Source organism: Vicugna pacos, chromosome 3 (assembly GCF_048564905.1).
Source record: "Vicugna pacos chromosome 3, VicPac4, whole genome shotgun sequence".
Taxonomy (NCBI): domain Eukaryota; kingdom Metazoa; phylum Chordata; class Mammalia; order Artiodactyla; family Camelidae; genus Vicugna; species Vicugna pacos.
In genome coordinates this window covers 13,429,676-13,441,787 of record NC_132989.1, presented here as the reverse complement: position 1 = coordinate 13,441,787, position 12,112 = coordinate 13,429,676, and positions in this window count along the sequence as shown.

Below are 12,112 nucleotides of genomic sequence, written 5' to 3'. Positions count from 1 at the left end.
GCAGGCTGTGTAGGAAACAAGATTTATTTTGCAGAACTCAAGTCAGGGGGAGGGCATCTTAAAGAGTGGGGAAGTCACCTTAGACACTGGAGGGGTGGCTGATCAACATACAGAAGGCATAGTCCTCAGGAAGCTATAGAAAGAGAAACACAATTAGGAGTTTAAAATTTAACTCCCATATTGCAAGACACAAGGGCGGATGCTCTGAATCACAGACACTGATTTGTGATGGGGCTGGTTCTCCATGTAGCATGGTCCAGGGATCTGTCTCTTCATCGTGCTAATGATACCAGCAAGCAACACACGGACCACACCTCCACCAGTCCTCTCCTGGAGCATTATGCCCGCGTTACGATGACGGGGGCTTTTTGGTCTCCAAACCCCTTTACATTCTTACCTTTTTAGAAATTAACACTGAGAAAAACATTCTCAATCCTGATGGGGCAATTTATTATAAAAGTAACAATAAACCCATCACATAGTCATAAAGTATCCTTATGAAAAAGATTTTCAAAATAAAAAAAAAACAGTGAGGAGAGTGGCATTATTTTACATTTTTGCACATCTCTGCATAAGACATTGGGGTTCTCCTCACTGCTTGTTGTGATATCATAAACCATGAAGCTTCTGAAAAACTCCACTGTGCATTCATGAGAAGATGAGAGTGAAAAAGGCAAGCAAGTTCTTAGTCACGAGGAAAATTACTTTGACCTTTTGGACCACATGCAAAGGTCTCTGGGACCCTCACGGTTCCCCGGGCCACTCCTGAGAACCACTGGTGTAGTGATTGCAGGTAAACTACTGGGAACATTGGGCAAGTCATTCAGCCTGTCTGTGCATCAGCTTCCTCGCCTATAAAATGTGGAAGAATAAGAACTGTCACCATAAGACTCTTTCAACGATAAAATGACTTAATATGGATAAAGTACCTGAAACATAGTAACACGCAATAACTCCTGGCTGTTATTATCAGCCTCTCAAGAGCCCAGCCCATGGGTTCGCCATCCCTCCAGTACAGAGCACAGAGTAGGCGCTCAAGGGATCTTTTGAGAATAAATGAAGGCACACATGAACAATTCTCTCATGTCAGAAGTCTCTGCAGCCCTTCCTGGGACCAAGGGAAGTCAGTTTTCTTGCTCCTATTAAATAAGCTAAGCAGATCAGGGAGGCCTGGTGACTCATCAGAGTCACTTACCATATCCCGCTTGCAGCCACTGTCTACCGAGCAGCCCTCCTCCACCCTGACACTCCCTTCACCTACAGGCCCCTAAGCACCCTGGGAATGGAGATCCTGTGATATCTGATTTTGCCCAGTGTGAGATGCACCCCATCTGTGAAGGACCTCAGCCTACAATATCTGAGCCCTCTCTTGCCTCTACCGTACCATCCAGAGGGTAGTTCCAAGTTATAATCACATATTAACTTACTCAATTATTCCCTGCCTCCCCACCTAGGTCAGGGACCCTCCTGATCTTTTTTTGCTTTGATGGCTGCTGGGCCTGGGATGTGGTAGGGGCTTTATAAATATTTGAATGTTTATTGAAGGAAAGAAGAAATAAAATTATGTCTTTTCATTGACAAAAAAAGACAAGTTGGACAGTTTCTAGATAATCAGGTGTTAGGGATAGAGGAAAGAGTGGTAAAATGTTAAAACAAAGAGTCAAGCAAAGACATTGGGTCTCAAGAGTTAGGGGATTGTCCACATGTCTGTTGACAGATGACTGGATAAAGAGGCTGTGGTATATTTATACAATGGAATACTACTCAGCCATAAAAAAGAATAAAATAATGCCATTTGCAGCAACATGGATGGACCTGGAGATTGTCATTCTGAGTGAAGTAAGCCAGAAAGAGAAAGAAAAATGCCATATGATATCACTCATATGTGGAATCTAAGTAAAAAAGAAAGGACACAAAGGAAATTATCTATAAAACAGAAACAGACTCATAGATATAGAGAACAAACTTACGGTTACCAGGGGGTAAAGGGGGTGGGAAGCGATAAATTGGGAATTCAAAAATTGCACCTCTTGGGGAGTGATGAAAATGTTAGCTGTCTTGATTGTGGTGGTGGTTTCATGGGTGTCTACATCTCTCAAAACTCATCAAATTGTACATCTGACATATGTGTAGTTTACTGTACAGGAACCATACCACAATAAAGGTGTTTTTAAAAAAAGAGTTAGGAGACTGTCTACCCAGATCCCTGGTTCTGCTAGCAATGATAATCACAAGAGGGGCTCACAGTTGTTGAGTTTATCGTGTGCCTGACACCGTGCTGAGGACCCTGCTTGTGTATCATCTTACTGAACGCTCACAACAACTCTAGGCAGTGGATAATGATGTTATTTCCATTTACCCATGGGAACTCTGAATCCCTGCAGACCCACAGCCAGCAAGTAGTGCAGTGTCGTGGTGGTATGTCATTGTCTTGTGAGACCTGGGAATGGAATGCAAGCTGGAGATGGTGGAAGGAGGCTGGGAAGTGACGGTGGCAAGTTGGGGCACCAAGCAGCAGAGGTGCAGGAGCTAGAGCTCAAGGTCTCCGGATCTGGGCACAGGTGAGCCAAAGGAAAATGCTGCTGACTTTTTAATTCTGGGAACTGACACTGACTCAGGGCATCAGGTACAGAGCCTGAGAACGCCTTGTTTTACCAAAAGGAACAGTGAGGCTCAGAGAGGGCAAAGGCCTTTCCAAAAGTCACACAGCCCAGTCCCTGACCCCAGCCCAGTGATTTTGGTACTCTGCCAAGTGCCCTTCTTCTAACAGATTCACACACTTCCGCCAGCCACGGTCTGGCTCTCCTGAGTCCCCTGGCTCCCTGCAGAGAGGGTGGCGTGGGAAGGAACCAAGCATGGCCTTCACTCCGGGCTTCCCCTCCCAGGGCAGGAAGGAGAGGGCGGTAGGGGCATGACCAGGCCTGCAGTGGACGCCTGGGGTTCTCCACTACCCCCACCCCCCGCGCCAACCAGAACAAAGCTCGGTTAATGAGAGCAAATTACAAAGGCTCTAAGATTGGAAGGGGCCCTTTGATGGCCACAGGGTGAGGGTTGGGATGGGACAGGGAGGGCCCTTCTCTGTCCTCTTGGGTAACCCCCTTTGCCAAGGAACAAGCTGGCACAGGATGGTGCTCCGAGAAGCGTCCATCACTGTGGTGGACAATGGGGTTTTGGATTGGGCTCCTACCCCCTTAGTTCTCCACCCCCAGCTGCCATAAAAGTGAAGATTTCTGATGGCCAGGCAGCTCAGCAGAGTTCCCTAGCCATTCAAAGACCTGAGGCTTAAAGGAGATTTGGGGGAGAAACTCCAGCACACCCCAAACCTCCAGCCTAGATCAGGACTCTGAGGATCGCTGTGCAGCTTCCTTGTCTCTGGCTTTCCTTTTCTCTCTGTGGTGAGGGGGCAGGTATGGTAATAATTGCTAAGATTGTATTCAGTTCTTCGTCTGGTGCTAGCGCAGTGCTCAAGGGCTACATCCCCACAATAAACCTATGAGATGGGAATGATCGGATTCCCCACTTTAGAGGTGTAGAGCAGTGGTTCTCAAAGTGTGATCCCTGCACCAGCAGCATTGGCATCACCTGGAAATTTGTTAGAAATGCGAATTTCTGGGCCCCACTGCCTTGGAGTAAGACACGGGTGCAAGGCACAGAGCAGTGGACTCAGACGCTGTCCTGACCTCTCTGGGGCTCACATGTCGAACCTCTGGCCTGTGCTGCCTGTGTCCTGTGGTCCCCATGTGGTCTCTTCCCTCCGGGTGATGGTGGCTGAGGGAAGCTGAACAGAATTTCAGAAGGACAGCATATTCTCTGCATCACCCTTTCTAACTGGGGAAGATTGGAAACAGCCTAAACATCCCCCTCACACATCGGTTAGATAAACTGTGGGACATCCACATAATGGAGTGTGGTGCAGCTTTTTATAGAAGATGAGTGGAATGGCTTTTTATATATACTATGGAATGGCCTCTTTATTATAGTATTAAGTAGTGAAAAGCAGAGTGCAGAATAATGAATGAATATATATATATATATATATATATAAAGCTACCGTTTGTGTGAAAAAGGAGAGACTATGTAAACAAATTCAAAACACACAGAGGGTCTATAGGAAGAGATTTTTCACATAGGCTTTTGTATGAATTACCTACTCATATGATACATCGAATACAATTAAAATTTAAAAGAAGAAAGAGGGTGAGTTGGGGACTGTGAGAAGGGAGAAGAGATAAAGACCAGGAAGCGTGGGGACTTACAAAATGCCAGGCCCTGAAAGGAATTCTTTTCATGCCATGTCTCATTTAATCTCCTCAAAAACCCTGTGAAGTTGCCAATTATTATCCCCATTTTTTTCAACATTTTTTATTGAGTTATAATCATTTTAAAATGTTGTGTCAAATTCCAGTGTAAAGCACAACTTTTCAGTTATACGTGAACATATATATATTCATTGTCACATTTTTTTCTCCGTGAGCTACCATAAGATCTTGTGTATATGTCCCTGTGCTATCCAGTATAATCTTGTTTATAGCCCCATTTTGTTAGCCTGAAACCAGAGTCACATAAGTGACTCTCTAAGTCACAGAGCTGGCTAGTGGCAGAGCTGGGATTTGTGTGACTACGTCTGTGTAAAAACTCCACAGCCCAAGCTCTAAATCATCATATTATTTTATATTTATATACTATTTATATTTTTATTTATTTTATATATATTTATATATATAATAAATCATAACTTCCCCCAAAGGGAGTTGAGTATTTAACAACAAGTATATGGAACATGTATATGGAGGAAGTTATGATTTTCCCCTTTATAAATAAGGAAATCAAGGCCCAGAGAGGTTAAGTTATTTGCCTAAGGTCACATAGCCGAAGTACAGCCAACCAGAAAGAGGATCCCTAGAAAGGATGAATGAATGTTGTGGCTCCAAGTTCCCAGTAGAAGAGCTTCCTCTTCAATAAGCTAGAGGTGAAAGGCTATAATTTCCACGTTTATAAAGGCAGGGACCATATCCATCATGCTGGCTGTTAAGTAAAGGGAGCCAGTGGGTATAAAAGCAAAAAGCTCAAAAGGAGGCAGCTGAAATACAAATGAAAGGCCAGAGATTAAAAATCAGGAGATCTGGAGGGAAGGGTGATAACTCAGAGGTAGAGTGCATGCTTAGCATGCAAGAGGTGCTGGGCCCAATTCCCAGTACCTCCATTTAAAATAAATAAATAAATAAAATAAAATGGCATTAATATTAAAAAAAATCAGGAGACTTGGGTTCTAGTCTTAGCTCTGCCTCTTACTGGCTGTGTACTGTGGGCAGTTCACTTCATCTCTCTGACCCTCAGTGTTTTCATCTATAAACAGCAGGCTTATTGTAGGACCCAAATGAGAATGTATAAGAAAGCCTGCAGCAAAAAATAAATAAATAAATAAAGCCAAATGTTACTATGGGGAGTTATTAAGAACACACAACCATGCTGGTAACAAACAGTACATGCTGGATAACTTGCTGGTCACCAACAGCTATTCTTTAATTCCAAATATAGCGTAAAGTTGAATCCTCCTTACTTATTAAAGTAGAATTAACTTTCCCATCTCCTTGTGAGGACTTTGCTGAGGACCTGTCTTCCCCCAGGGCAGCACTTAACCACATTCCTTGCTTAGTTATCTGCCTCCTTGACTAACAGCTAATTGAGGATGGTGACCAAGCAGTATTTCTTACTGAATCTTTAAACATAAGACATAGTGGTAGTAATGAATAGATGGATGGGTGGATGGATGGATGAATGAATGGATGGATGGACAGTTAAATATTTTCAGAACCCAGAGGAACGATAATTCTGATTCTAAGATAACACTTCTTAGAGAAGATACCTTTGGCCTGAGTGTTAAAATTTCATCAGGGTAAGAACAAAAGGTTAGAGGGGAGGAAGGTGTCTAGGGGAACTGAGGACAAACTGAGCTAAGGCATGAGGCAGGAGAGTTCAAGGTGCTTGGTGATAGTTGTAAGTGGTCTGGGGGTTGATGGAGCGCAAAGAAAGCTATGACCTAAGATGCAGCTGAAGAAGTAGAACCCAGGTAAACAAGATTATACTGTATAGCACAGGGAAATATATACAAGATCTTATGGTAGCTCACAGAGAAAAAAATGTGACAATGAATATATGTATGTTCATGTATAACTGAAAAATTGTGCTCTACACTGGAATTTGACACAACATTATAAAATGATTATAAATCAATAAAAAATTTAAAAAAAAAAAAAAAGAAGTAGAACCCAGGTATGGCAGGCCTTGGACGCTGGGCAGAAATGTCTGGACTCTTCCATCCTGCAGGCCCTGGGGCACCCTGGACGGTTTTGTAAGGAAGGAGAGACCTGCTGTGCCCTGTGCTTGCTGGCGGCATATGAAAGAACAGGAACCAGGCCAGGGCCAGCTCTGGGAGGAGGTCTGACCATTTCCTGCCATCTGCCAGGCCTTCCGGAAGAGCTGCCCAGGACGGAGGAAGAAGGGTTCCCATCCAGGCTGCACAGCTGCACACGGGCGCCTCTGCCTCCCGGTTGTGCTCTGGGTGAGATGTAGGAGGCTGTGGGTCTTCCTGCAGGAAAGGCTTTCCCCCTAAGGGATGGCTGGAATGGACACCAAGCCTCTGGGGCAGATGCCCATCCAAGACTTAAGTCTCCCCATTCTCCAAAATGCACCCACAGGGCCCCCCTGACTGTCAGGAAAGGCCTTGGCTCTAGGCTCAAGAGCTGGCCCTCCTAGTCCTTGTGCCTTGGGATAGTCCCTGCCTCTCTCTCATTGCACAACTCCAGGAAATAACATTCACATGGAATACAATGAAATGAGGCCCCTGGAGTTGTGCAACCCAGTGGCCCTGCCTCCCATCTCTGCCTTCTCAGCCGTGCGAAAAGTGAGGACGGAGTGGGTGTAGATCATCTCTGAGGGTGATTCCAAGTCTCATCTGGCAGCAGTGTGAGTAGAGTTGGGGCTTCGGGGAGGGTGAGGGTGGACCCTTTGCCCAGTGCCAGAGATGGCAACAAAGAAGGTGTACGAATTGAATGATAGCCAATCCCCAAAAGTAATGGTGACTCCTCCTCCCAGAGCCTGACCTGGATTTGCATCTCTTACTCCATCCCCATTACTCTTTCTAACCGTGTGTAATCTAACCTTTCTAGCCAGGTTTTCCACAACACGAAACCAGGGAGAAGAAAATGTATACCTCATAAGGCTGTTGTGAGCATTAAAAGAAGTGATGCATGTCAAGCACTTAGCAGAGTGCCTATCTCAAAATAACAGCTCCATAAACATTCGATTCATCATAATTTTTGTTTTATTTTGTAAAACAACTTAAATGTATCTGCCCTCAGGCATTCTGAATTTGACCTACCTCAAGATCATAGTAAACCCCATCCAGGGATGGCCCCAGAGCAGAGCTCAGATGTGCACTTGAGAAAGGCATGAAAATGTTTCTGGGAAGTGAGAAAAAGTAAAGCAGGATACCTCATCTCCCCACAAATAGAATAAATTTCTGATGAATTCTAGAGGTGGGCATGGCTATCCAAGGAATTCGGCCAACGCTTAAGGTAAAGGAATGAAGCACTAACTGTGAAATTTCAGGTAAAACAATGCACAGTTGATTTATCTTTCTGACCCTCCAAAGCCAGGCTCTGTGAGTGGCATATACAACACCTAGTCCAAGGACTAGCCCTAGCCCAACTTACCAAGGAGGAATGCAAAGGAATCATCAGGAACAGTTCATGGCCTGGGTATTTTACTGACTGTCAGCTGGAATCCATTAATACCCTGCTGAGGAATGGAGTCCAGCCCTGCCCAGCCCTGCCCTGCTCTACCCTGCCCTACCCTGCCCTGTCCAGGCTACTGGATGAAAGAAGGGCCAGGTATGGGGCCCAAAGTCAGAGGGGAATGTACCATCTGGAATCTAGAGATTCTTAGAGCAGGAAAGCTATTAAGTAAATCTATCAGATATAGCTCCTCAGATTTTTCCATGTTTTCAAATGTTTTATATTTCCTACATAATTAGAAAAAATAACATTACATATTAAAAACCAGGTTTGGACTGGTCTGAAATTCACAGCACATAGTCTCTAATCCCAGCCCTGCCACCAGGGGATATCTATGGGATATTGAGCAAGTCACTCCCCACCTCAGAGCCTCAGTTTCCCCAGCAGCACAGCAAGTGGGAATTCCCTCCAATTCTAACAGCCTGTACCTGTCAGATGGGTGCCAACATTAGGGTAGTGGGATTAGAGAGGCCCTGGCTGTTTGCTTGTCATTTCCCTTTTTTCCATACTTATAAGTTTTCTGCTACTTTGAGAGAAAAGCAACCAGTGGAAAATCATCACCTCTCCTCTCCTCCTTCCCAGCTGGAAGCAAACCCCACACCCCAGGCGATTTGATCAAAATGAGAAGTTTAAGATAGAGGGACCCCACACCCGTCAGTGACCCTGTGGGTCACCTGAGTAATCCTGTGATTCCACAAACCCAGAGCCTTAAGTTTACAGAAAGCCAAAGCTAATCTGTCTCACAAAGACCATCTGGTGTCCAGTTTTCTCCCCTGCAAAGTAGAACCTTAGGACCAAAGAGAGATGGGAAGGTGCCCAAGACCACTTTGTTCCCCAGCGTCAGAGTAGAAACATCTGAAACCCAGGCAGGTCTCCGGCACTGTTATGTTCTGTGACTTTGTACCTTGTTATAATTTTTAACTTACTTGACAAAAGTTGAAAGAATAGTACAGGGAACTCCCAGAAACCCTTTACCCAGATTCACCATTTGTTCACCTCTTGCCCCATTTTCTTTACCCCTCTCTTCTTTCCACAAATACACACACACACACCTCCACCCCTATTTTTATCTGGACCATTTGAGATTAAGTCAAATATAGCATCCCTCAGTGCTTTAGTGAGTATTTCCCTTTCATAACCATAGTTTAATGATCAAAATCAGAAACTTTAACTTTGCTACAGTAACATTATTTAATATACAGTCCATATTCAAATTTCCTCAGTCATTCCTCCCCACCCCAACCCAGTTATTTTCACTCATTACCCCTGTGGCCAGATGCCCCTCCTTTTCACCTGGGCAATGGGAATAAGGTCTTTAATCCTTTCTCTCCACCCGCCACCTCCCACTTAGCGCCCCTTGCCCTTGCCCCCTCCGCTGAGACATGCCCAGACCAGATGGAACAGGAGGCGCTGCTGTGAGGAGCCCGTAAGCTCTCCTCCCCTCTGAGCTGGGAGCGTGGGACACCTAAGCCCAGGGAGGGCAGGGGCTGCAGGTCCCACCGGGCACACTCCCAGACCTCAGCAGTGCCCACTGGCCTGCCCTGTCCCCAAGGGCAAGAGGGGCACAGCACAAAGAGGGGCTGTGCTGAGGAGCCCCAGTTCTGCCTAGTTCTAGAGACAAAACCCACTCCAGTGAAAAATCCACATTCTCCAAAATGTGTTTCCGTTAAGAGGGATCTGTGACCGGGAAAGGGCAGGAAGGAACTTTCTGGGGTTCTGGACGCATTCTATATGTAAGTGCTGGTTCCAAGGATGCGTGCATGTGGAAAAGTTCGTTGAGCTGTGCTTGTAACGTGTCAGCCCCTCACTTGATGTACTTGTCAATAAACAATCATATCTATATGAACGTGTGTGTTCGCAGAGTCAAGAATCTGCGAGTTGAAACACAGTGCAGTGGAGAATTGCTCTGAGCTCCAAGAGGAAGAGACAGCCTGGTTTTGTCCAACCCACCTGGGATAGCTCACCTGTCACTTTCTAGACACCAAATAAACTGTTGAATAAACCAATTAATTTGAGGCTGTGACCGTATTTCCCAATGTGGAAGGATGTTCAGGATATCTTGCTAAATGCAATAAACAGGTTATAGAATACTGTGTGAGAATGATCTCATTTTGTAAATATTTATGTTTGTATATTTTTATGTATAGTCTAGGTAACATATCAACTTCCTATTAAGGGTTCTTTCTAAATGAAAAGGTAAAGACAATTTCTTTTTTATTCTTTTTTTTTTGTCTTTATACTTAAAGTTTTTCTTTGCATAGCAAATATGAATTGTTTGTAAAAAAGCAAATACTTTAAAAAAATTATTCATAAGAAGCATCAGGGAAGCAAGGCAAGTCCTCAGCCTGATGGGGCTGATTTGTGAATTTCTAAAGAAGGGTTGTAGGCTGCAGTGTGTCCCAAATTTATCGGACCAAAGAACCTTTGGACAAATGCTACTCTAAGTAGAAAAAGAATAATTCTGGGTCCCTGGTAATTTCATGACGCCATCAAATCAACCAGAACTGCTCGTCAAACTTCTTTCTTTTTAAAATTGAAGTATAGTTGATTTACAATGTTGTGTTAGTTTCTGGTGTACAGCATAGTGATTCAGTTATATATGTGTATATATATATTCTTTTTCATTATAGGTTATTACAAACTATAGAATATAGTTCGTTGTGCTATACAGTAGAACCTTGTTTATCCATTTTGTATATAGTAGTTTGTATCTGCTAGTCTCAAACTTCTAATTTAACCCTCCCCCTCTTTCCCCTTTGGTAGCCATAAGTTTGTTTTCTATGTCTGTGGGTATCTTTTTGTTTTGTGAATAAGTTCATTTGTATCATTTTTTTAGATTCTACATTTAAGTGGTATCATATGATATTTGTCTTTCTCTGCCTGACTAACCTCGCTTAATATAATAATCTCTAGGTCCATCCATGTTGCTGCAAATGGCATTATTTCATTGTTTTTTACGGCTGAGTAGTATTTGAGATATATATAGTATATGTGAGATAAATATATATATATATATATATATATATATATATATGTATACACACACACATACACACACACACACCACATATATACCACAACTTCTTTATCCAGTCATCAATGAACATTTAGGTCGATTCCATGTCTTGGCTATTGTAAATAGTGTTTCTGTGAACATTAGGGTGCATGTATCTTTTCAAATTAGAGTTTTCTCTGGATATATGCCCAGGAGTTGGATTACTGGATCATATGGTAACTCTATTCTTAGTTTTTTTAAGGAATCTCCATACTGTTTTCCATAGTGGCTGCACAAAATTACATTCCCACCAACAGTGTAAAAGGGTTCTTTTTTTTCCCACACTGTCTCCAGCATTTATTGTTTATGGATTTTTTTAATGATGGCCATTCAGACTGGTGTGAGGTAATACCTCATTGTAGTTTTGATTTACATTTCTCTGATAATTAGCAATATTGAACATCTTTTCATGTGCCTATTGGCTATCTGTATGTCTTCACTGGATAAATGTCTGTTTAGGTCTTCTGACCATTTTTTGACTGGATTGCTTGTGGGTTTTTGTTATTAAGTTATATGAGCTATTTGTATATTTTGGAAATTAAGCCTTTGTAAAATTGCATAATCTGCAAATATATTCTCCATTCCGTAGGTTGTCTTTTCGTTTTGATTATGGTTTCTTTTGCTGTGCAAAAACTTGTAAGTTTAATTAGGCCCTATTTGTTTGTTTTTGCTCTTATTTCATTGACTTGGTAGACTGCCCTAGCAAAAGATTGCTGTGGTTTATGTCAGAGAATGTTTTGCCTATGTTCTCTTCTAGGAGATGTACAATGAGTCTTAATGTTAATGAGTCTTAATGTTTAAGTCTTTAAGCCGTATTGAGTTTATATTTGTGTATGGTGTGAGGGAGTGTTCTAATTTCATTGATTTACATGCAGGTGTGCAGCTTTCCTAATACCACTTGCTAAAGCGGCTGTCTTTTCTCCGTTGTATGTTCTTGCCTCTGTCGAAGATTAATTGACCAGAAATCTGTGGGTTTATCTCTGGGCTCTCTATTGTGTTCCAGTGGTAGTATATCTGTTTTTGTGCCAATACAACACTGTTTTAATTACTGTAGCTCTGTAGTATTGCCTGAAGTCTGGGAGGCTTGTTCTTCTAGCTTCATTCTTTTTCTTCAGTATTGCTTTGGTGATTCTGGGTCTTTTGTGATTCCATATAAATTTTAGGATTATTTGTTCTAGTTCTGTGAAAAATGTCCTGGATAACTTGACAGAGATCATGTTAAATCTGTAGATTGCTTTGGGTAGTACTGTCATTTTAACAA